Source organism: Giraffa tippelskirchi, chromosome 2 (assembly GCF_054371585.1).
Source record: "Giraffa tippelskirchi isolate mGirTip1 chromosome 2, T2T-mGirTip1v1.2.pri, whole genome shotgun sequence".
Classification (NCBI taxonomy): Eukaryota; Metazoa; Chordata; class Mammalia; order Artiodactyla; family Giraffidae; genus Giraffa; species Giraffa tippelskirchi.
The window spans coordinates 218,656,490-218,680,274 of record NC_137276.1 but is presented as its reverse complement, the minus strand read 5'-3'; the positions used below and the strand labels follow the sequence as shown (position 1 = coordinate 218,680,274).

The following is a 23,785-nucleotide window of genomic DNA, read 5'->3' as shown; positions in this document are numbered from 1 at the left end:
TTCAGTTTGGAAAAACCGTGAAAACAATCAAAGGTTCTCGGGTAACATATTTAAAATTGGCCTGTACTTGATTGAAAGGTCAACCCAAAGGAAAAAAACACTTCATGCTGCTTTTCCATTAGGAGGCAGGTGATCTCCACTTTTGTCATCTTTATAGGCTAGCTTGCTAGCCATAAATAATTTTTCTTTTATTTAGTGCCCAGAAAAGCAAACAACTTAAATGACATTTTAAAGCAGACAGTATCAAAAGAAAAAAGAAAAGAAAACAAAAAAAACCCACAAAAAACAACCCTCTAACCTCTCTGGAGAGAACTCTCTTATGACCAAAATCAATATTCTTTGTCAACCTGGGGGAAAGAAATAAGAAATATATGAGTGCAATGGAGGGGAAACAGTACAACTTTCAAAAAAGAAACAAATTGAAAACTCTACTCAGGCATATGTATTTCCAGGCAAAAACCGTTGAACCATAGGGGGTTCAGCTTTGGTGTAAAGATTTGAACTTCTCAGATCTGATCTTGGTAGCCTTGCAGGATAATCCTCCACTGACTTCAATGGTTTTAAAAGGCTCCTTGTGATCATCATGAGTTAGATTCATCTGTACTTTTCAAATAAAATTCATTTATTTACTGAAATGCCAAACAAACTTCGTTTATGTTTTTGATAATTATACAGTGATAGCTACAATACTTAGATGCTAATAGCTTGCTTTACTCTAGGATAGGTTTTCTATCATCATTTCCATTTTCAGAAGATACAATGAAGAATCTTAGAAGATGAAATAATACACACAAGGCCATGTAACTAGGAAGAGGCAGACCTGGGATTTTACTAAGTTTATCTGATTCAAGAGCCCATTTAAGAACCATATCACTAAAAAAAATTTTTTTTATTGAAGTATAGTAGATTTACAATGTTGTGTTAATTTCTGGTGTATAGAAAGCGATTCAGTTATACACACATACACACATACCCATTCTAATATTCTTTTCCATTATGGTTTATCACCAGATGATGAATATAGCTCCTTGTGCTGCATAGTAGGACCTTGTTATTTATCTATTTCATATATAGTAGTTTGTATCTTCTAATTCCAAACTCCAAATTTATCCCTCGCCCACTCCCTTTCACTTTTGGTAACTGTCAATTTTTTTCCCATGCCTTTGAGTTTATTTCTGTTTTGTATATAAGCTCATTTGTATCATATTTTATATTGTTCATGTGATATCATATGATATTTATCTTTCTTTTTGTGATTTACTTCACTTAGTATGATAATCTCTATGTCCATCCATATTGCTGCAAATGGCATTATTTCATTCTTTTTTATGGCTTAGCAATTTTTACTTTCACTATTCCATTGTATATATGTGTGTGTGTGTATATATATATATATATATATAGGTATGTGTGTGTATGTATATATAAAATCACATCTTCTTTATCCATTCATCTGTTGATGGACAGATTTAGATTGTTTAGATTGTTTCCATGTCTTGGCTATTGTAAATAGTGCTGCTGTGAACATTGAATGCATGTATCTTTTTGAACCAGTGTTTTCTCCAGATAAATAGAGCCCACATTCTTAACTGCTATTGGGGATTATCTATATTTAATTCATTATAGTAATCATTTCTAAATCTTGGTTATGCTCGAATGCTTTTGAAGTACTTGAACGGAAAAATGCATTCTACTGATCTATTTAGAAATAAGATATTGCAAATTAATATGATTATTGTTAAGACTTGATTCTGATATCATCCATAATGTTAAAAATGTAAATTTAGCCATGGGTATTCCTGTCAATGTGCTTGGTCATGTTATTCATATCTTCTATATCTTTGATGATTTATTGTCTGGTTGATCAAAAAGACTACTATGTCCCTCCAGTAAAATTTTATTTTAGATATTGTATATTTTGGATTATAGGATTTCTTTTAGCATTTTTTAAAATTGTTTTTTATTATTTATTTTTTCCTGTTACTGCAATTTCCTGTGCTTCATTCATTGACAGCATATTTTACTTTACTTCATTGAGAGAATTATAATAGCTTCTTAAAAATCCTTGCCTGTCAGTTCCAATAGTTGGGTAATATTGAGGTTGATCATATTTGATATTTTTTCTTTTGAGAATGTGCCCTAATTCATTCTTCCCCCACCCCATTCCTCCTTTGGTAACCATAATTTTGTTTTCTATGTTTGTGAGTCTTTTCCTGCTTTGGAGATAAGTCCATTTGTGTCTTTTCTCCCCTTAGGTTCTGCATATAAACAATATCATATAATAGTTGTCTTTGTCTGGCTTAAATGTCTATCAACAGATGAATGGATAAAGAAGATGTGGTATGTGTGTATATATATATATATATATATACACACACACATATATAATGGAATATTACTCAGCCATAAAAAAGGATGAGATAAAGCCATTTACAGGAAACTAGAGATTTCCAGGTGGCTTAGTGGTCAAGAATCCACCTGCCAATGCTGGACATGAAGTTTTGATCCCTGGGTTGGGAAGACCCCCTGGAGAAGGGAACCTGCTCCAGTATTCTTGCCTGGGAATTCCCTTGGACAGAGGAGCCTGGCAGGCTGCAATCCGTAAGGTTGCAAAAGAGTCAGACACCTCTTAGCAACTAAAACAACAGATATTATCATACTATGTGAAGACAGGGTAAATTTATTTATTTATTTAGGACACATGCAATGACTATGACCACACTCAGTGTCACTGCTTGGATTCATGCTGAAGCACCAACAGGTTTACCTACCATTGCTTTTGCACAGGGAGTGCAAATATCAATATCATAAAAATGGCAAATGACAAGGGACATTTTGGTATTGTTGTGAAAGTAGGTTTAACTTCATTGACACTCTGAAAAGAACATAAGGACCCCTAGGGGACTCTCGAGTACACAGCTTGAAAACTGCTATTCTAAGCCATAGAAAGAGCTACCAACATAGTTTGTTTCTTTTTGTTTGTTTGTTTTCTTTTTTTTAAGTTAAGGATAAACTAGATGTTTGAAAAGATTCCCAGACCTGTGTGCCCACACAATAATAGGAAAAAGAATCAAGATTTTTTTGATGATTAGTATCCCAAGGATCATTAACACTTGGAAAATAATGTAAACACATCAAATAATTATAATAGGATATCCCCCATATTAACTTTAATTTTTGTAAAATCTCATTAATAAGACTTGAGTCTTGGGTGTGCTCTGAAGCAAAATATTGGACTAAAAAATACAAATGAATGATAACTGATTTTAAAAGATATGTCAGTTATGAAAAGCATTTCCTTAAAATGTGAGTAATTTTTCTCTTATCTACAAATATATCCTGAAATGTATGATGAGAATTTTCTGATAATCAGAGAATCATGGAAACTCAAGGTTGGAAATAGCTTTCAAGGTTATCAGGTACAAACAATTTTAAATTTCCAGAGTCATGATATGCTTTTCCATCCACATGATGTTTCCTGTTAGTGTTTGGACAGGTTTTGTGATGATAACCTCACTATCAGCTTAAGGTATTTGGTTAAATCTCTGGTATCTATTTCCCAGTTGTAGATATTCTTGTTTCATTGTTTATTTACATAGTGAACAGGCTCCTAACACTGCCTTCATTCTGCTCATCTTAATCATGGAAAGATCTTGGACCATGATCTCCCTGGATTCGAGACAAGGGGGCTCTAAATCTGATTTTTAGAAGTCAATTCTAAGAAGCTATTTGCTTTCTAAATTTTCTTTAAGTGTATTCATCAACTCACTGGTTGGGAGTCTAAAATCAGGTATTCTGAGTATATGATTGGCCCAGAAAATTGATTTTGATTTAAAATGCTTTAATAATAACAATCTTACACGAAAGAGTGCATGTTTTATCATCCTTCCGTTTAAGTCAAAGGAAATTTCACAGCCACATTAATGGTATTTTTCTGAAGCAAGCTACAAATTCATGACATTTGGGAAAGTGGAACAATATGATACTCACTATTTTAAGAACACATACTAAGATTGATGTCACCAAGGCACCAATATTCCCTTACGTCAGAACCCTTTTGAACACCATGTGTGAGACATAGCTGTCATTTTCATCTTTCAGTTAGAAGGTTTTACCCTTACTGAACAAAGGTTACAAGTTTTCAAGGTTTAGAAAATAATCAAAAAGACCTCATAAAATATTTTCAGGTAATGTGCAGCAATAGCAGTCTGATTTCTGATAAATAAATTATATTTTCTCTAAAAATGAATTATTCTCACAGCAAACAATATTAACACAAAGAATCTTTCCATATCTTATGAGTCCAAGAAAGTCCAACATGCCAAGTGATTAAAATCAGTACAAGAAGAATTCAGAAATATTATAGTGGATTAAATATAGGCCTTTTCCAAATAGCCTGAAACAGAAACACTACTTTGTCTAAAATAATGCTCTGAACTGTTTATCATCAGGAAATGCAATTTAAAATTAGAGCAAAACTCAACATTCAAAAAACTAAGATGATGGCATCTGGTCCCATCACTTCATGGCAAATAGGAAGGCAAAGGTATTTGGTTAAATCCTTTCCATGGCAAAGGAAACAGTGAGAGTCTTTATTTTCTTAAGCTCTGAAATCACTGCAGATGGTGACTGCAGCCAGGAAATTAACACACTTACTCCTTGGAAGAAAAGCTATGACCAACCTAGACAGCATATTAATAAGCAGAGCCATTACTTTGCCAACAAAGGTCCGGCTAGTCAAAGCTATGGTTTTTCCAGTAGTCATGTATGGATGTGAGAGTTGGTCTATAAAGACAGCTGAGTGCTGAAGAATTGATGTTTTGTACTGTGGTGTTGGAAAAGACTCTTGAAAATCCCTTGGACTGCAAGGAGATCTAACCAGTCCATCCTAAAGGGAATCAGTCCTGAATATGCATTGGACAGACTGATGTTGAAGCTTAAATTCCAATACTTTGGCCACCTGATGTGAAGAACCAACTCATTTGAAAAGATCCTGATGCTGGTAAAGATTGAAGGCAGGAGGAGAAGGGGATGACAGAGGATAAGATGGTTGGATGGGATCACCAACTCGGTGGATGTGAGTTTGAGCAACTCCGAGAGTTGGTGATGGACAGGGAGGCCTGGCGTGTTGCAGTCCATGGGGTCACAAATAGTCAGACACGACTGAGGTACTGAAGTGAACTGATACAATAAAGACTACTTTGATATATTAAAGCGGCATTATATGCAACATATTGACTTCTAGGTTTAATTAATGAAAACTACCCTTCTTATCTGTCTTCTATAATGTCTTTCTTATATTCTCACATCTATCTTGCATGAAAGTATCAGATGTCAAGCCTGAGATTCAGCAGGCCTTGCTGAGAGAAGAAATGAGACAGTGAAATAACTAATCATGCTATCTTCCCTTCACTATCTTTTGGGGTCATCTGGTTTTAGGTTAACCCAACAATTTCTTGTCCCAGACAGGATGGGATATGGATGTGAATGCACATCGTGAGAAATTCCGGGCTGCATGAGTTACAAGCTGGAATCAAGATAGGCAGGAGAAACATCAACAACCTCAGATATGTGGATGATACCACTCTAATGGTAGAAAGCGAAGAGGAGCTAAAGAGCTCTTGAGGAGGGTGAAGGAGGAGAGTGAAAGGGCCAACTTAAGACTAAATATTTTTTAAAAAACTAAGATCATGGCATCCGGCTCCATTACTGCATGGCAAATAGAAGGGGAAATGGTGGAAGCAGTGACAGATTTCCTCTTCTTGGGCTCCAAAATTACTGCAGATGGAAACTCCAGCCATGAAATCAGAAGACGATTGCTTCTTGGCAGGAAGGAGATGACACTTAGACATTGTGTTGAAAAGCAGAGACATTCATCTGCCAACAAAGGTCCATATAGTCAAGGCTATGTTCTTCCCAGTGGTCACATACTATTGTGAGAGCTGGACCGTAAAGAAGGCAGAATGCCAAAGAATTGATGCCTTAGAACTGTGGTGCTGGAGAAGACTCCTGAAAGTCCCTTGGACAGCAAGATCAAACCAGTCAATCTTAAGGGAGATCAACTCTGAATAATCCTTGGAAGGACTGATGCTGAAGCTGAAGCTCCAGTATTTTGGTCATCTGACGTGAACACACAACTCTTTGGAAAAGTCCCTGATGCTGGGAAGGATTGAGGGCAGAAGGAGAATAGGGCATCAGAGGATGAGATGGGTGGATGGCATCACCAATGCAATGAACATGAACTTGGGCAAAATTCAGGAGATGGTGAGGGACAGGGAGACCTGGCGTGCTGCAGTCCATGGGGTCGGGAAAAATCGAACACAACTGGTCAACTGAACAACAACAAAGTGGATGTGAAAATGTCCACAGATGTGGTCTAGAGGAGACTCTCAACATTTTTAATTTAATTTATTAGAAAATGAACTATTACATTATTATTAATTATGGCTAATGCTTATTTTAGGAAATGCATGGGGCTAGGGTTCTGGATTCATCATTCTTTCTCAGTATAGAATTATGTCTCTATGAGACCACAGAAGGAATTCGGATTCTCTGGAGGATTTTGAGCTAAGGTTGCCAGATCAAATACAGATAAATTTAAACTTCAGTATAAAACACAGTTAAACTAGTATTTCAGATGAATATATTTTCAGTATGAAAGTTAAATTAGCATTTCAGATAAAGAGAGAATACTTTCCTTTTGGTAGAAGGAAGTCCCAAATGCATAGGATATACGTATACTGAAAGTGAATGTGCTGGTCGCTCAGTTGTGGCCAAGTCTTTGCAGACTGTAGTCTGCCAGACTCCTCTGTCCTTGGAATTCTCCAGACAAGAATACTGGAGTGAGTTGCCATTCTCTTCTCCAGGGGATCTTCCCGACAGAGGGATCAAACCAGAGTCTCCTGCTTTGCAGGCAGATTCTTTACCATCTGAGCCACCCAGGAAGCCTATACAAATACTAAATAAACATCATTTGCTGTTTATCTGGAATTCAAATTTTACTGGGTGTCCCCTTTTTTCCTCTTAAATCTAGCTAACCCATTTTGGACTGAGGATGTCTCCATGCTGAAGTGGATCTTGGTACTAGAGTTGAGTCTCTGGGGAGAGTGATATGATCTAGCAAGTGATGGAAAGCATACCACATGGAGACACTGGAGGATGACTATTGCTTACTGGCATTAAGCTTGATATTTATTGAAGATTAAATTTGAGGTTTTTATAGCATACCACCTGGAACTTCACTCAAATTTGTTATTAAAAATAGGATGACTGATTAATAATGCCAAATATTTATTTGAAATAGAACAACATTGGCTGAAGAATTTGAGATTTTTGTGGTCATATTGAGCCCTAGTGGGGAGAATATGATGTGTATATAGTCAGAATAAGATTTTGAAATATGGTAGTCAAGCTTCTTACCATCTTTTGAGTCTTGACCTCTAGGTCTATAAATAAGGATAATTTAAGTCTCGCTGGTAAAAGAATGGTGAGTTGTAAATGAGATAATGCAGATGGAAAATTTGTAATGGGAACTCTGATGTTAAGTGTCAAACGCTACTATTGAACCCAGTCAGTTTTTCAGCCAGATGGAAAATTGGACCTCTAAGTTTTCTCTTCTCAGAGCTTTTCCTGCAACACCTCAACTTGACTGATTTCAAGATATCTGTTACCTTCAAAACCATGGTAATACTCTTAAAGTTTCACTGCATATTGGAGGGGCCTGCTTGGGGTTATTGAGGATCAGAAATTGTGTGGTAGTTGGTGGTTTGGGGAAATTACTCTGATACCCAGGGGTGTCAATGACCTGATGCAATGATGTGAAATAACTGGCCCTCATTTTTATTTAATGAGAGAGCCTTAGTCTACTTGTGAAAAAAATGTTTTGTGCTTCACTGACCCTGTAATTCAGTATTGCTGTGATTAATACATACTTAGCTTATATCAGTTTTATCTTCTCATTGAAATAGAATGGAAAAAGATTATGGGCAATTGTTGTGGAGTAGACTTTTAACAAGTTTTATCATTATTTAGGTATAGGAAGACCAATACATCAGTAGACAACTGCTATTGAAAAGGTAGTTGGTTATACCCACAGATCTCAAGAGAAGGGACCATGCCATGGGGGCTAGATCAGGAAGCACTGGGTTTGGTTAGGAGATTCAGGCGGAGGAGGAACTGTAGGAAAGAGCCTTTGTTGTGGTTTCCATGAGAAAGAATGGATGGAGTTGGGCAAGTAGGTTTAGGATTGGCCAGTTTAAATAATTTCACTGGACCCTGGGGCATATGGGCTGTCCCTAGCTGTCTAGTACAAGGCCCTGGGGTGACGGGCAGTTGGATAGTGGCCCAGAGTGTATTTGCCCCATAAAGGAGGTGGTTGGGAATATGGGCTCTGGATTGGTTGATTTGCATTTGAAAAGTACACACAGAGACAAGTTGTTTACCATCTCTAGGAATTCACTGATCTTAGGAGGGGCAGTCCCTCCAGGGTCAGCAAGGCCTCAGATGTTAAATCATTGTTGTCGTTATTCAGCCACTAATTCATGTCCAACTTTGCAACCCCATGGACTGTATGTAGCCCACCAGGCTCCTCTGTCCATGGAATTTCCCAGGCAAGAATACTGGAGTGGGTTGCCATTTCTTTCTGCAATGGATCTTCTGGACCCAGGGATTGAAACTGCATCTCCTGCGACTACTGCATTGCAGGCAGATTCTTTACCACTGAGCCATAGGGGAAGCCCCATGGACTATAACCCGCCATTAAAGCATTAGAATACAGAAAATATATTTTCAGGGAACTTTCCTGGTGGTCCAGTGGTTAAGACTCACTCTCAAGGCAAGGAGATGTGTTAGGTCCCTGGTCAGGGAATTAAGATCCCAAGTGCCTTGCCATGCAGTGTGGTATAAAAACAAATTGGAATACAGAAAATATAAGACATGATTAATATATGGAGAGAGCTTGCAGGTTGACACCATTGTTACAAATCTTGGTTCTGCTTGATTTTAAACTATTTTTTAAAAGAGAGCTTATCTTTTGAGGTAAATACAAAAATATTTATAGGAGGCTGTAATTTGTTTTGAAATCATCTAGAATGGAGTGGGAAATAGGTGTAGGAAATGTATTTAGATTTCATTTTTTTCTAAAAATAATCTAAGATGATTCTCTGCCAGTAAATGGTTGTACAAAGTTTCAGTAAGTTACATTAGCTTTATGAGTCTCATTTTCCTCACCTCTTAGATAGGAAGAATAATACTTCTCTCACAGATCTAAAATATGGACAAAATTAATATTATTAATAATGTGGTATCTGGCAATGTATTGTATCTTAATGTCTGATATGCCTGGGTATGAACTAAGATGAACATAAATAGTCTGTTTCAACAAGTATCCATTTCAGAAACAGAATTGTGGTTTTGGTCCCTGATAATTTTAGTATGTGTTTTCACTTTCATAAGGGTCTTGCTTCCAAAGTGGTGATAGCTTAACTTTTTAACTAACAAGTTCACCTTGTATAGTTATAATATCAGGTTTTCATTTCAAACTCTTTGCTCTCTATCTTTTAAAACATGTAAATATGCATTTTTGGTTAATCATTTATTTTTCTATGAGAAACTACAGATCCTAAAATGTATATTGCCGATATAGAGTCTTATATAGGAAAGATTTTCTGGGGTTGAAGAAGAAATAGCATAATAGAAAAATTATCCAGCTAGAAAGAAAAAACATAGACTCTTTTCAATGTAAAACATTTTTTTGAGGATCAGCAGGGGGCACTAAGCTTCCACAGGAGAACTATATCCCTCTAGCATTCATAAATTATTTTTCTTTTGCTTTAACTCCAAACTGATAACACCATAAACTCTGTCCTTTTTTATCTTTACTATAGCTGATAGTGTATCTTTTCTTTTTAACTCTCAAGGTGTAGGTGCAGGTAACAAATTTAACTGCCAATTAAAAAAAAAAAACACTCCGATTAACTCATCTGCATGCTGGTTTACTCCCCATTCAACATTCAAATGCATGCTGTTTTCTTCTCTTTGACAAACATGGAGTAATTAGGATTTTTCACAGGCAAGTGATTACCTAATAAATGACCTTCTGCAGGCAGCTCTATTAAAATGGAGCAAAAAGGATGTTTACTACAAGTGGTGGCCAAGAAAGAAGGTGCAGGGACAAGGCAAGCTCTGCATAACCAACAGCTTCTTCAGCTCCAAGAATAATGAAGGCACTTACTGGACTAGCAGATTTGCACCAAAAATAATTATAACCCTGACAAAACACTAAACTATAAACACAAATTATGATTGGCTATTGCAACAGTTCATTAATTCTGTGACAGTCCAAGGGTAAGGTAATAATGCGTATATTCATGTGGGACATCGGCAAGTAAGAAAAAAATCAGTGTATAAACTAGGGAAGAAAGAAAAGAATACTGATCAATTTTCATATATCTTCTCTGATTCTGATACGTTAAAAGGATGAGAAAAAGTTTGAACTCTAAGTGGAATATCTTTGAAGTATATTTTTCAAAGATGTAATTTCTTTTTATAAGACAAATTGCTTCAGGCTTCTTGGAATGGAATATTGGCCACGTATTTTTGCCTGTACCTTTAGTTTATGTTTACAAACTACTTAAAAATATAGGCTTTGCTTTTTGTTATATTGGCCATAACTTTAGACAACTTATAGATTTCTAGTAAATGATCTTAGATCATAGAACTTTTCAGCTGAGAGAAGCTTTGTTGATATCTCAGTTAGTCTTTTAATTTTATAAATGAGAAATCTATAGCACAGAAAGATCACTCAGAAAGGTTTATAAATTGAAGTGAACTGTCCACCATGGTAACTGGACTGACAGTAAATTTCCTGACTCTAGTCCAGTCTCTGCTGTGCTGTCCTTACATTTGAAGTGTAACCTATTTGCTCACAGTTTTTATGTAAACTATGTTTATATACATGTGCTGTGTGCTCAATCGCTCAGTCTTGTCCAACACCTTGAGACCCTGTGGACGGTAGCCTGCCAGGCTCCTCTGTCCATGGAGTTTTCCAGGCAAGAATATTGGAATGGGTTGCCATTTCCTCCTCCAGGGGATCTCCCCGACCCAGGGATCAAACTCATGTCTCCTGCATCTCCTGCATTGGCAGTGGATTCTTTACCACTGAGCCACATGGGAAGTCCTGTCTATATACAAATTTATGTAATCTATAACATACCAAAACAGTTATATATACAGCAGATTGTATAACAGTTAGTATGCAGGTTACTATGTGTGTGAGTGCTTAGTTGCTCAGTCGTGTCAACCCTTTGTGACCCCATGGACTATAGCCCGCCAGGCTCCTCTGTCCATGGGAATTCTCTAGACAAGAATACTGGAGTGGGTTGCTATGCCCTCCTCCAGGAAATGTTCCCAACTCAGGGATCGAACCCAGGTTTCCCACACTGCAGGCAGATTCTTTACCATCTGAGCCACCAGGGAAGTCCAAGAATACTGGAGTTGGTAGCCTATCCCTTCTCCAGGGAAACTTCCTGACCCAGGAATCAACTGGGGTCTCCTGAATTGCAGGTAGATTCTTTACCAGCTGAGCTACCATGGAAGTCCTATATGACAATTATATAATTGCCATTATGCAATGAGTGTATCTGTTATATAACAACATACTTGTATATTACATTAAATATATGTATAATATCATGTATTATATATGCACACAATATGTAATATATATATGTGTGTGTGTGTTATTTTATTTTTAACAATTCGATAGGAATGTGATCTTAAGGTAAAACAGGTTGATTCCATGTGCATTTGGTAAATGTCCCTGGACCTCTTAAGTGGAAAATACTTTAGATTATAAGAATGAATGTCTAGGACCATTAAGGAGAGGTCCAAAGGAATGAGCATGCCATTTATGCTTTTCCAGTTGGTCCAGCTGATGGTCTGTTTCAGAGATTTCATAGGAAAAAGAATAGATGAGACACCCAGAAAGAGAGAGTTGCTTTTCAGCAAGACTATCTTTCCTACCAGACAAGGTAGCTGAGGATGGTGAAGACAAAAAGGAGCACCTCAGCTCTACACTTGAAGCATATCACTTCTCCATAACGTGCAGCTGGGAGCTGGGTGCCTTGCTTGCTTTGCTTGGTTCAGTCCATTCCCTCCCTCTTCTCCCCACATAATTAAATCATTTTTTATTATGCTCAGTCTGTGATGACTTAGAGTGGCTGTGTTAGCTGCTGGTAGAAATGGTTTCTGCACAACATCTCATTTTGGTTCTTTTTTTATTAACAAAAATGAAATTTTCAGGCTTCATTACAAGATTATACTCCTGATAGAAGTAAAGACTTTTGATCCTTTTGAGGCAGTTTTCTTCTTGGGGACCACCACCCTGAAAACTAGAGCTTCCGGCCTTAATTTCTTCAGGAATGCATTTTTCTCTGCTCACAGGGGGAAAGCATCACAGTATATCACTGAACTTGGCAAAGGAGGTAGATAGTGTACAAATAAGTGAATTATTTCTATTTGAAATAAATGAAAGAATATTACACAATAGACTATCTCAAAATACCCATGAACTGCACAACATTAACTGTGTCTTTAAGCATATGGATAGTTGAGATTTCTATGAAATAGTAAACAATGCTTTCCAACTTGATAAAACAATGATTTGCTTATTTCTTTTGGGTATTGAAGATGTAGACAAACTTTCTTTTAAGTGGCCTTAAGATTGACTTCCTTTTCTCTTGTAGCAAAAAAAATCTTACAGAAACATCAAATCATTGTTTGCTTGTTTGTTTTTGGTTCATGAGTTGTCAGTACATTTTTGTCATGGCTTATCAAGGAATTGAGGAGTTTGTGGCTAAAAAATATAGATCCTAATGAAAGCAAAAGTACAAGATATTCATTTAACTGACAGGTTTGATTGAAGTAACATATTTCTTTGGACATCTTCTTTTTCATAATAGATTAAAGGAGAGAGTTGAATCTGAGAAAAGGCGAGAGTTCAGGTATGAAAATAAGTTTGGAGAAGTTTTATTATTTTATGCAGTTTGTTAATGTAAGCTGATAATCTCAATGAAGAATGTTAACTAAACATTTTTGTTTTTATTGATTTTTTTTCTCAAATAGCTTTAAAGTAGACTAAGAATCTCTATTAGATTGGAGAATTCTGACTGAGTCTCCATAGGTTCTTTCCTGTCTTCCTCTTGTTTCGGTTAAAGGGTGAACAAATATTAGGAAAGGGAAATTTGATCATTTCCCAATATATATACTCACTGTATCTCATGCGAGGTTAGAGTGGCCAAGCAGTTTGGCCCAAATCACAAGACAGTGAGCAGAAGAAGCAAAATTTGAATTCAGGTCTACCTGATGTCAAAAAATCTGTTTATATTCCCTCATCTAACTTATACCTTCTTTCATGTCCAATTCAATGAGCCAATGAACCTTTAAAAAAGTGGGAGAGTTTTACCAAATAAAAATTGCCTCCATTAAAATATATCTATATATTATGTTTTGAAAATTTTTCGAAGATCCAAGATCACATTTAAAACAATCAACAATATGGTATGAATTCACTTCAAAGATAGTAGCATGGAGAGGGATTTATTTTGCTTTTTTTTAATATTAAAGGTGCATATTTAATAAACTGACGATATGCCAACCTATCTCCTGCTTTTTGGCTTTGTTCCTTGATTTGGTTTCTAGGCTCAATTTCTCTGTCTGTTGTAAATTAGTCAACAAAGCCCATTTGGTTTTATAGGAATGTGGACGTAGAAAAAAAGGTTGTAGAGTAAACTTTAAAATAATGGTAGAGAGATGTGCTTGTGTGTGTGTGTGTGTCTGTGTGTGTGTATGTATGTTAGTCGCTCAGTCGTGTTGGACTGTTTGCGACTTTATGGACTACAGCTCGCCAGGCTCCTCTGTCCTTGGGATATCCCAGGCAAAAATACTGGAGTGGGTTGCCATTCCCTTCTCCAGGGGATCCTCCTAACCCAGGGATTGAACCCGGGCCTCCTGCATCACAGGCAGATTCTTTAGCATCTAAGCCATGAGGGAAGCCATATTTAAAATAAAGATAGAGAGATGTGATTAAATGATTGCAAAAGGGTTTCTAATTCTTCACTTCTTATATAATATGCTTTGTGTGTGACATTGAAGCTTCTCTCATGAAGAGGTAAAATCAAGTTCCCTATTCTTGGATCTAGGATAGCCTTGTGACTTGCTTTGGCCAAAACAATGTGGCAGAATTGAACTGCATCCGTTCTAGGGTTCTAGGCTTAAGCTTCAGGAGATCTTGAAAGCTTGTGCTTGATCCCCGCCCAGCTGCTGTGAGGAAAGCTCAGACTGGATGGTGAGAGACAGGTGGTCCAGTATCCTTGTTGCCCCAACAAACAACCAACAGTGCACCAGACATATGAATGAACCCATCTTCGAAGATCCAGGCCACAGCTGATCTGCTCATATCTAAATAAGCCCACATAATAGCAAATAAGCATGACCCAGGTCAGCACAACCACTCAGTCAACCTGCAGATTCATGGGCTACAGTGAGTGGTCATTATATTAAGCCATTTAATTTCTGAGATTGTTTTTTACATAGCGATGTTGTTGTTTAGTCTCTAAGTCCTGCCCAACTCTTTGCGACCCCATGGACTGCAGCGTGCCAGGCTTCCCTATTCTTCACTATCTCTCAGAGTTTGCTCAAACTCATGTCCCTTGAGTCAGTGATGCCACCCATCCATCTTATCCTCTGTGGCCCCCTTCTCCTCCCGTCCTCAATCTTTCCCAGCATCAAGGTCTGTTCCAATGAGTCAACTCTGTATCAGGTGGCCAAAGCCATAGTCAGTTGATAAAGAAGGCTAAGGAGCAGGGTAACTGAGCATTTACATAAGGAAGTAGAAGGGAGTGGAATATATTTTGGGAAGCATAATGGAGAAGCAGGGAAAAGAGACAGAATTAAGACTGGAAACTGAGGATCTGGTGAGCTGAAAATACAGCTCAGTTAGTGTGTGTGCATTGCTAAATCTAAAGACTAAGCTAGTTACAAATAAGTATGTGTGCTTAAAATGACAAAATGTAATATCTAAGATTTAGTAAAACTCGTTGGGAAGATCCCTTGGAGAAGGAAATGGCAACCCACTCCAGTATTCTTGCCTGGAAAATTCCAAGGACAGAGGAGACTGGGAGACTACAGCCCATGGGGTTGCAAAGAGTCAGATACAACTGAGTGTGCATGCTCACACACACACACAAACACACACACACACACACAGTAAAATGTGTCAATAGATATTAGCACTAGACAAAAATATCTGGGTTTCTCTCCCAATGGAAGAAAAAAAACCTCACTCCTTACATGCTATTGGAATTTAAGTGGTATGGTCTTAAGTTTCCTGCTATTTTCTGCCATCAGTTGTTTGAAATGGCTGAATAAAGTAAATCCTTTTGTTTTGGTGTATAAGCTTTATGTTGCTATTCTCTTTGTAGCTGAAACGAGCAGTGGAAAACAGCCTTTCTGCAGAGTTGCTCTTTTAAAATATGCACCACCCTTCCAGACAGCAGGCTAATTTTCGAGTTCATCAGATGTGTGTTTATATGGTGAATGTATCTGTCACATAAACATTTTGTCAATCACGCCTTCCTTCTGTTCTGACACAGTGTGTAGAGAACCATCAAAATGTGATGAATGTTGTGCTTGTTCCAAGTGAGGATTAATTATGGCAATGACAAGTGGGTTTCCAAAGCCACCCATTTTCTATGACAATACTTCATTAACAGAAGCAATTGTTGATGTTTCAAATAAAAATTAAGTCCACAATTTATTTAGCAAATCCTTTAGTTTGGCCCTTAAATAACTTTATCTTTTGAATGAAATTTTTGCCTAAATCAACTCAACATAAATACTTGTCATGAGTCTAAGTTCTGAAGTTTCAGAGGGAAATAATCAGCATGAGGGAAATAATCATAAGTTCAGGGAGATAATCATTTATTTCTCCTCTGTGTCCTTTGAGACTGATTTTAAAAAATTATAATGATATAAACACAACTTAAGAGCATAGGGGTCACTGAAAAGGATTTGAAGAAAATTTTGCTTGTAGATTTGATCCATGCAAATTTGAATAGAAATAATGATAAACTAGAATATTTGATATGTTTGCAATATGATATTTTAGAATGCCTAAGATATATAGATTGTTTCCTTTGAGTTTATTTCCTTTGGAACTTGTTAGAGTTTCCCTAATAGCTCAGTTGGTAAAGAATCTGCCTGCAATGCAGGAGACCCCGGTTCGATTCTTGGGTCAGGAAGATCCACTAGAGAAGGGATTGGCTACCCACTCCAGTATTCTTGGGCTTCCCTTGGGGCTCAGCTGGTAAAGAATCCACCTGCAATATGGGAGACCTGGGTTTGATTCCTGGGTTGGGACGATCCCCTGGAGAAGGGAACAGCTACCCACTCCAGTATTCTTGCCTGGAAAATTCCATGGATTGTATAGTCCATGGGGTCGCAAAGAGTCGGACACGACTGAGTCACTTTCACTTTTAAGTACTTATTAATACATGCTCCTGAGGGATATATTATTGTAAAGAGGATAACATTAGTTTTTCAACATGACTGGGTATAAATGTAATCGAACAAGTTCCCTGAAGATGATAAATACTGAAACCTCGAAATTTAAAAACAGCTTAGCATGACTAAAGAATGTTAAATCATATCCTCAGAGATCTCAATGTAAAATAGCTATACAGGAACTTCCCTGGTGGTCCAGGGGTTAAGACTACACCTTCCAAGCAGGAGATGTGGGTTCAATACCTGGTTGGGAAGTAAAAATCTCACGTGACTTATGGCCAAAAAATCCAAAACAAAACAAAATATTAAACAGAAGCAAAGTTGTAGCAAGTTCAATAAAGACTTTAAAAATGGCCCACATCTAAAAATAGTTTTAAAAAATATATAGTAAAATAGCTGTTCGAGCATTGAACACACGTACTTGAGAAGAAGACCTGAAATATTACATCAGACTCTTTTTATAGACAGCACTGAATTGGTTTAATTAGTAATAATGATAGCTATGATAATAACAATAAAAGCAACACATAGAGAAACCCTTATCTGTCAAGCAATTGGCCTACATTTGTCATAAAATATTTTAATTTTTTCCAAATATACATAAGAAATTATTGATGAGCCATCTTAAATCACCAATATTTACCATATTTTACCAAAAAAGGGCAATTTCACATAGTTTAATCTAATAGAAGTGTAGGCAAGCAAATATTAAAAGTGAACAGAATCCTTTACTTTTCCCAGACAAAACAGTCATTGGATGTATGAAAAATTAAAAGTAATTGGATGCCTACTAAATTAAAAGAAAGAGAAGCAAATTCAATAAAAAATAGGATGAGTGTAAGAATAAAGAATAGCTACAGATTTAATGACCAAATAGATGACTTTGGTGACATACAGATACAAGGTATCAAATACACTCAAGCGTAAATTGATAATCCACAAATAAGGTAGTGTGAGTATTATGGAGGCATAGAATCACAGCATAGTGCCCGCTAAAAAGCATTTACAAATATGTTACAGATCTGTCTCATTGCTCTACACCACATGCTCATCACCAAAGCTTTTTTTAGGGGCAGAGAAATACATATTTTATTATTAACTCTTTGAACAATAAGAAAAATCGGAAAAGCTGTCAATTTAGCTATTGGAAATTAGGCTCCACTTAAAAAAATCAATAAATGATATAGTCACACATCACCAATACTTTTTTGTAAAAGAAAAATGAAAGGAAATAAAAGGAATGCAATAAGGTATTCCTCAAACTTCTACTGTCTGAGTAAAATTAGGAAAAATCAGTGCATTGTGGAAAACCCTGAGAAGTCTCCTATGTGTGCCTGGAGATTTTCTGAAACCACTATTTCCTAGGAAATAAATGGGATGGTGACCATTGCTTATTTTTCCTAAACAAGAGGCACCAAGGCCTTTGTGTGCTCTCTGAAAACAGGCTGAATTACTACAACAGCAGAGGAGAAAGTATACTGTCTGATGACTGGTGATAAAAAGATCTCTGTTTAGAAATTGTGTCTGCTTGCTTTCTATTTTTATACAGAATAGGATAAAACCTGTTCTCTAATGCTCCTTAGAGTCCCAGGGTAGGTGAATCATCATGACCCATAACTCTTGCTTGTAATAAAGTGCAAAGAGGATTAAGGCTAGCTTTTCCCTTCACTGGGAACTGCAGATAAAATCCTCTGTTGCTTGCTCACCATCATCCATAAAATGGGCAAAGACATCTTTGCAGCTTAGGTTGAATATTATCTCTGACTATTTCTTCCTTTAGATGACCTCTAGACATTGTCCAGGCACTGTGTCCAGTAAAATATGTAAAAATCAAAATGTACATCTGCTTTTTTGAGTCCTGAAATTTCTTTATCACTCTAAAAAGAATAAGAAGTATAATCTGGTCTGGATGGGTAAGACAGCCCAAGTTCTACAGATCTGTAATACACAGACTAATTTTAGGATTCCTATCAAACACTTTAAAGATTGTGCAAAATTTTGTGTGCATGTTCTGTATTTTAATTTTTTTCCTGGGAAAAGGCCTAAAATGCTAGTATATTTTAAGGATATCTGAGATAGAAATAAATAAGTACAAAATAAATTAAGAACCATTGGTATAATGAAAAAGGTAGGCCAGCTGCAGAAGGAACCTGACACCATTACCAAAAAGAAATATAGCAATATGGCAAGAATGTACTTGATTGATAAGTATCTGTAAAAAACAAACTAAGCCAAACACCACCCCCATACCAAAATATAATCCATGGCATATTCTCTATCCGAACAAAAATTGGGGAACTGGTTTGAAAAGTGAAATGCAATCATAACTTTTCAGTGTATATCTAACATTTCACCTAGAAAGAAGAATGGCTTAAAAACTCAAAAATCTATCTATAAAATGTTACATATGGTCATTACTTGATGATACCAACATAAAGATCATTCCCTCTTTGTGTCCATACTCACCAGGCAATATGGTAGCAATATGTCTTTCAGTGTAGATGCATATATCCAGAGGTACATAGTTTACTGCTCAGTGGATATGAGTATTTACTTTTGTTGGTAGTTGAACTTCTCAATGTAAATTCATAAATTGGCATCTAATTTATATATCCTTCCATGAATTTGGTTAGTGACAGTCTATTCCAAGGGTGATATTTTCCCGTCTCAGCGTACTCCATCTGAAACACAAGGAGTATGTTCAGGATCTAATAATTCATGTTAATGAGGTTTCCCTGAAAACCTTTTCTGCTCTCCAAAGAATGATGCTGTCATGGAGAATAATTGTTCACCAAGAAAAGTCTTGTGACTTGCTTCCTGAAAGTTTAAAAAATGTATAAAATTTATAATTATCAGTCAGCTTCTCAGATTTTGAAGGGGCCTCAACCATTGAAAACATTTTAGGAGATTAACTCACTGGATTAAAATTTGGAAACCATTCTCTATGTATACTGATTTATCTTGCAATCAACAGAAAATATTTAAGGTGATTTGTTAGGGTTTTCTAAGGCTGTATGAATCCCTGAATATGTAGAAAATACAAGTTCAGTCAAATGCTCTGATGGTCCAGGAAGTGCTCTCTATCTGAAAAAAGTTCCTAGGTTATGGATGTTAATGACTAACGTGGTTCTATATAGGAAAATATGTGACTCACAAGGAAAGACTAGGTACAGGGAAAAGTAGGCTTGACATGGGAGTGGGCAGCCAGACATTGTGATACTTGCAATTCAGCAGAATTCGGGGCCATATTATCCAGGCATTGTCATCTGATTTATGTTGGTGGCAGTCAATATACCATTTAAAAATACTTGGGCTTCCTTGGTGACTCAGAGGTAAAGAATCTGCCTGCCGATGTGGGAGACTTGAGTTTGATCCCTGGCCTGGGTTTGATAGATCCCAAGATTCCACATGCTGCAGAGCAACTAAATCCATGTGCCACAGCTGCTGAGCCTGAGCACCAGAGTCCAGGAGCTGCAGCTACTGAGCCCACGTGCTTAAGAGCCTGTGATCTGCAACAAGAGAAGTTTCCACAATGAGAAGCCTCCGTACCATAACTAGAGAGTAGCTCCCATTCTCTGCAAGTAGAGAAAAACCCATGCAGAAACAAAGACCCAGAACAGCCAGAAAAAAAAAATTATAAAAAAATCCTTTGTTATATTCAAACAGGAGGTACAATAGTAATATAAAAAGGTTCAAGTGAAATAAAAGCATAGTAGTCTTTTCTTGGTTAATAAAATGAATAAAATTTGTTATTATACTTGTGTGCATGTTTTTACACCATGGTCTGATTCTTTATCTCTGTTGGCAGTCACTTACATTAACATGCAGAAAAAAGGTTTTAAGACTAACAACAAATTAATACCACTACTATTGAGATGACCCATAAAACTGTTGCAATTTTTTTTAAATAAAAAGATTTATGGCAAATTTTAAATAGCTCTTCCAATATTTTTAAACTGGTACTTAAGTCTCACAATGCATGTTTCATAATATATCTGAGAACTGGCTACTTGGGGGGATCATTTTGTCTATCCACATAGATAGTCCATCTAATATAAGAAAAGAAAAAGGTTCTCTAAAGTCTTTGCTTACGAACACACTTATGTAAAGTTTCTGGACATAAATGATCTGTCAGTTTCTGAGCGCCTTCAAGAGAGAGGAATGTTTTGTACTGAATACATGCAAATGGGGTGGGTTGCCGCTATATTGAAATGGGAAAGTTAGTGTTATGTGTGCCCATGACTGGGAATTTCCTGATTACCTGCTTCATTCTGAAATCTTGTTCCATCTCATGCTTTACAGATGATGACACCAAGGACTTCGTGGGTGGCTGAGGAATGATTATCTCCTGAAATGAACAAAATAAGTGTTGGGGAAATCATGGCCAAAGAATTAGTGTCTCCTGAAGTAAAGTAAAAAACAATGGATGACTTATATACAGTTAGAAAGAGGAGATGGTGGATTATTCAATTATTTATTTATTCAGATCTTGCATGAATATTGACTTGATATCTGGACTTTTGTTCTATGCACTACTGTAGAATATTCACTCAATTACTTCAGAAATACACATTGAATTTTTATTATACAATGTGGTCATTTACCTTGGATTATAAACTTTTAGAAGGCAGAGTCTAAGGAAGTCCTCATAGTGCAGTGCTTATAACATCAGCACATCTAATTTTTCTAAAATTTTTAATTGAAGTATAGTTGACTTACAATGTTGCATTAATCAGCTGTACAGCAAAGTGACTCAGTTACACATATATATGCATTATTTTTTATATTCCGTACCATTATGGTTTATCACATGTAATTCTGTTTTTAGATGATGATTCTAATAATAGAAAATGTTTAAAAATACTCTAAAATGCAATGCTAAGAAATGATACAAGAATGGAAGTGAAAAATAAAGCAATGCACTTAGTTTTATATTATCTTGCAGGAAAGAGAATGATTACCACTGTGGCAAGATCATGGAGAATAAAATACTTGGGCTTTCATCATCTTTAAAAACTTACTGCTGCTGCTAAATCACTTCAGTTGTGTCCAACTGTGTGCAACCCCATAGACGGGAGCCCACCAGGCTCCCCCGTCCCTGGGATTCTCCAGGCAAGAACACTGGAGTGGGTTGCCATTTCCTTCTCCAATGCATGAAAGTGAAAAGTGAAAGTGAAGTCACTCAGTCGTTTCTGACTCTTAGTGACCCCATGGACTGCAGCCTACCAGGCTCCTCCATCCATGGGATTTTCCAGGCAAGAGTACTGGAGTGGGGTGCCATTGCCTTCTCTGTAAAAACTTACTACTATGATTTAAAATGTTGCATAACAATCCATTATATGGCTGTACTGCAATTTACTTAGTCATTTCTTTAGTGATCATCATACATTTATCTTGGTGTATCAATATTTACCAGTTTAAGCTTTAACTCAGCATACATTCTCAGAAGCAGAGTTTTGAGTCAAAGTGCATGGTTAATTTTATGGCTCTTTGGGAGTACCGTCAAACTGATTTCTAGAAATTTGCACCCTTGATACTCAAACCAGCAGTGTATGGTGAGGGTGAATGCAGATGTGAATGACTAAGAAGAGAAAAGAAAAGTTGCACCTAGAATATACCTATGGCTCTAGGCACAATGCTTTCACACATACTGCATTATTTAAAGATCACAGCTACCCTGTGGAAAGTTTTGTGGTTGAAGTTAAGACTTGAGAAAAAGCTTGAATGATGCATAGAGTTGGAAAAGGTGAAAAGAATGAGGAAGTGTCTTCCAGATGGCAGAAACTCCTGGAACATGAAGCTGTAAATACATAGAATTCTGTGGTCTTTGAGGTGAGCCTGAAATAACACCCCTGCTCCTTTGGTGTATTCTGAACTGGTTGAAAATATGACAGTAGCAAAGCAAGGGGAACAAAAATGCTCCTTTTGTGGTCAAGAGTTTTCTAACGTGAAAATCCCCAAACTAGTCAGCAAAAATCAGCTTTCCTATTCCACACCACTTCACTCCACTACAGCTTCAATTTGGAGCAGGACCCTTTAAAATCTAAGGCATGGATTAAGGAGGAATATGTGTGTTTACCGTAGGCAGGCTTGTTCACGAGGGAGGAGACAAGAACTTGAAAGCAGGAGCCTGATGTCTCTTTCCAATCTCAGCAATAGTATTAATAAATTCTTCCTCACTGGGGAAAAGGAGTGAGTAAAAGGGTGAGGAAAGGCTGGGGTCCCTACAGCTACAAGTGTTTCCTCCCCAAGGAAGCCAGAATCAGGAGAGGGGTTGAGAGGTTTACCTCTGACCACAGGATGCCTTGAGGAACAGTGTGGAAACTGGCCCGGTTAAGGTTGATGTTAGGAATGACTACAAGGCTGAATTGTGGGTTATCTGAAGCGTCTTCTTGAGGTATCAGTTTTTGCCTTTGGGGAGCCTCTGGTGATTTCTAAGCTGCCAAAATGAAACACAACGTTTCTTTCTCTTTCATACTGTAACGGTTCCTTTTGACTGCTTAGGTTGTTGAATTCCACGCCAATGGAGAAGATGAAAGGTCTTAAGTAACCGCTCTAGGTTATCTTGATCCTTCTTCCAGGTGGTCTTCTGTTTTCCACTATATTCTTCTTTTGTGGGCTGAAAAGCAGCAACACAACAATTGGCAGTGAAGTAATCCCATTATAGAAATCATTCTGAAAATATGGCTCAAAGTTATGAATTGTCGGTGGTCAGAAATAGGTAACAAAATGATTAATTTAATCTTTAGTGTGAAGTGGCAAGCTGACTCTTGTGCCACATCATTGCTATTTTGCTCACCGCCCAGCCTCTCTCTCTGAGAAGAGATAATTCTATGAACAATTCAATGTGCCTGTCACATACAATTCCTTGATTAGGAGCAAGGCTGATGGCCTCAGGATGGAACATTCGAGTAGGAGAAGGATGGTGGTTACTGAAATGAAGGGAAAGCCCACTCTGAGTTTTCGGTTAAAGGATAAAGCTGCTCTCAGCAGCAGTCAATGGCTTCACACATGTGTCCCTGACAGAGTCAGATGTAGGTTCTATTTCAGTTTATGACCTTAATGGCTGTAAACTGTCAAGACAAAATCTTTATTGCCATGGATGACTACCTGTGCTTTGAGGGTCTGTCGTGACCTAAAAGTGACTGCAGGCCTTGGTCTTTCCACATTCCTGTAAATGATCAATACAATATGCTTTTTAGGGACACAGGACGGCTCAAACCAG

General features: G+C 37.1%; 2 long non-coding RNA genes across 2 annotated transcripts in view; one reads left to right on the top strand and one right to left on the bottom strand.

Moving 5' to 3' along the window:
• The window catches only part of LOC145532409 (uncharacterized), a 115,307-nt gene that overhangs the window by 83,581 nt on the left and 7,941 nt on the right, over positions 1-23,785 (top strand). The gene's annotated exons all lie outside the window — the stretch shown is intronic.
• On the bottom strand, positions 151-23,590 carry LOC145532399 (uncharacterized). Its single transcript, XR_014073203.1, has 6 exons — positions 22,848-23,590; positions 22,640-22,739; positions 20,822-20,908; positions 19,027-19,241; positions 9,229-9,264; positions 151-347 (listed from the first exon to the last, which is right to left on the bottom strand). It is a non-coding gene; the product is annotated as an uncharacterized LOC145532399 (long non-coding RNA).